The sequence below is a fragment of the Cariama cristata genome, unplaced genomic scaffold (genome assembly GCF_000690535.1).
Source record: "Cariama cristata isolate BGI_N322 unplaced genomic scaffold, ASM69053v1 scaffold9525, whole genome shotgun sequence".
Lineage (NCBI taxonomy): Eukaryota > Metazoa > Chordata > Aves > Cariamiformes > Cariamidae > Cariama > Cariama cristata.
The window spans coordinates 32,468-35,385 of NW_009619217.1; positions in this window are offsets into that span (position 1 = coordinate 32,468).

A 2,918-nucleotide genomic window follows, 5' to 3' on the forward strand; every position below is an offset into this window, starting at 1 on the left:
AAGAGCTGCCTTTATTTTAAAATCAACATGGCAATAAAAGGCTTTCTCCTTTCCCTCCTCAAAATGTAAATTACTTTTTTTAGCTTCAAAAATATCCTGGCGCGCAGACAGATGTTGCTGGCCATGACCTTATCTCAGGTCAATGCCAGGCTTCCTACGCGTGCGAAATCGCATGGCTGTATAAACCTCTCAGAGAAGGAGGGCTTGCTGCTGCAGAGGGAGGCAGCAGGACCCACCTCAAGCAAAGCCTTTGCCTTCACGCTCATGGCACGGGCATGAAAACGCGATCAGAAACCTTCCCTTTCCCCTCTCATGGCATCCTGATGTTGGGGAAAAATATAGAAGAAAAGAAAATGCAAAAGAGCCCTCCAAAAACAACTACCTTCTCCTTGAGGACCGTTATTTCTAGGAAAGCAGAAACTTCCTGCAGATGCTTTCATTGTGCTGGAAACACGTTTTGGCTGAAGGCAGCTGAGGATGTTGGAGGAAAGACAGCGGAGCGATGCTCAGCCTGCAGTACTGCTGCCTGCGGGCAGCTGGGCCAGGAGCAGCCAGCTCACCATTAAGAGAAATAAAATAAGAGTCTACTAATTTTTATAGTCCACCAGGAAGGAAAGTGCCAGCAGCAACGAAAGCAGCAACCGACACGTGCTCGGCTGCGGAGGCTCCAGCTCGGAGCTGCCAGGGAAGAAATGCATCAGCTTAACATCAGCTGGTGCCATCGCAACGTTCATTTGGGTGCCTGCACCGGCCGCAGCTCACGTTCTCAGTGTGACTTGGGTTGCACCACTGAAACCTTCTTTTACCCGTGTCCCTAGCCAGATTTTTTTTTCCTTCTTGCTGTCACTGAGCCGTCACCTTTCTGGAGCTGGTGAGGAACAAGGTTAAAAGCAGACCTGGAGGAGCAGCGAGCTGCTTTGCCGGAGGAACGAGGCCAGGGCGTGCAGGGAAATGACCATCGATGGGAGGCAGCAGCAGAGTGAAGCGGCTTGGTGGGAAGCTGCGTTGGCCGGAGCAGAGTTTGGTGCAGGACCTGGGCGACACCAGAATTAGGATTCAGCCATGCCGACGAGCAGCTCAGGAGATCAGACTGTCCCACTCGGGAAGATGAGGGAGAAGGGACCCGCAGGAACAAGGGCTGCACCTCAGAGGAGCGGCTGGAGCAATGGGGAGGAAAGGGTGCTCCTCGCCGGGTGGTGCGGGCAGGGCTCGGTGACAGGTGGGTGCTAAAGGCCAACAGGCAGATGGCAAAACTGTGATTAGAAAGTCAGTCCGGCCATAAATCTCAGGGACCTGAACTGGAGACGGGCAAGCCCCAGATGGCTTGGAAAGTCTGCCTGGCAGAGCCCAGTGCGTCTCAGCGGGCATCTGTCCCTCCCTCCCTCCTCCTCAGGTTTAACAACCTCCAGCTAGCTCCCTACAGCCAGAGCTGAACCAGGGACCCCTGAACCTAAAACCGCACAAACTAAAGAGCACAACCACCACCTGGACCCCAAGAACAATATTATCCATGCCCAGCACGTGACTCTGGCCGCGTTACTGCAATGGGGTTACACGCAATGTCCCATCCCTGATGTTCTCCTCTTGGCAGGGATGCTGCGGGCACCGTCCAGGGGGTCACGGAGGGTGCAGGACCATGCAAAGGTGCACCAGCAAAGCTGGACGGAGGAAGGTTCCCCGCAGCCACATATGCTATTTCTGGATATGCTGAGGAGCTGTTGGATTTGCAGGCAAGCACGGGGGCATATCGGCTGTCCGTGCTTTGGAAGGGGCTCAGGAACAGAAAAGGGGCAGGAGATTGGGAGGGAACAGGATTTATATAGAGATCCACGGGGAAAACCCGTGTCTCCAAACACAAGTAACCTAACACCGGGCAGTAGTACCAGCTCCTGCCTGCGGATCCAGGACAACAACTTCCCCAGCCCGCAGCCAGAGGAACCCAGAGCTCTCTCACTCCCACCCGAAAACCACTTGCGACACCCGCAAAAAAGCACCTGGTCCACGCCAAGCTCCCGAACCTCCCCCCTTCTGCCAGCCAGTGCCCCCGCAGCCCTTCCTAACGCTACCGGAGAGTCCTTCAAGCCCACAGGTGCTATCGCTCCCCTGGGATCACCGGCCAAGCCAGCCGGGGCTGGCAGCGCGGGTGGGACGGGAGCCAGCGGTAAAATTAGAAAGTGTCTCCCTGCCAGCCCCTTCTCCGAGCTGCAGGGACCAGCTGAGCCCGGTTGCTAACCCACACTGTAACCCTTCTTGTCCCCCATTTTGTAAGCTGGGAGAGTTTCTAGAAAGCCAGGGATTTGCACGGCTTTCCTTTTTGCTTAGGGATCTCCGGCTACCCCAGAGAGCCGGGCTTGCAGGCTGATGGGGGCAGAGGGAGGTTGTGTTGGTTTTTGTTTTTTTCCAGCTCCTTTGGGAGAGTCTGACTTGCACCCTACAATTCCCTTTGCTACCGGCACTTTGCACGCCCAGCAGCCTTGCAAAGACCGATCCCCCCCCAAATGGCTGCTTGCGCCCCGATTCTCGCCCCTTTCTCCCCGCTGCAGCGGCTGCCCTCCTCCTGCGGCAGTTATCGTTATTATTTATACTCCTAAGCATCCTTTAAGTTTCTGCTGGGGGAGAGGATCAAAAGAGAAAGCCTTTTAAGGATTTCTGCCAGTGCCGGGAAGCGAATCCCCCCCAGCAAACAGTGCTGCTGGGGGATTTGAGTGTAGACAAGGGCTTAAAGCCGAAAAGGGCAGAGAGAGGGGAGGGGGAGCCGGGGGCACGCTCTGAAATCAGAAACTCCCCCTCTGCCAACCTAAACCCAGCTCCTTCCTCTGCTTTAGGAAAGGGATCCCTCCCGCGATTTCCTTTCAAAGGTGACTTGTAACCTCTTCATCGGGGTCGGCTTTGGCAGAGCCCTCATGGTGCAGTTGGCA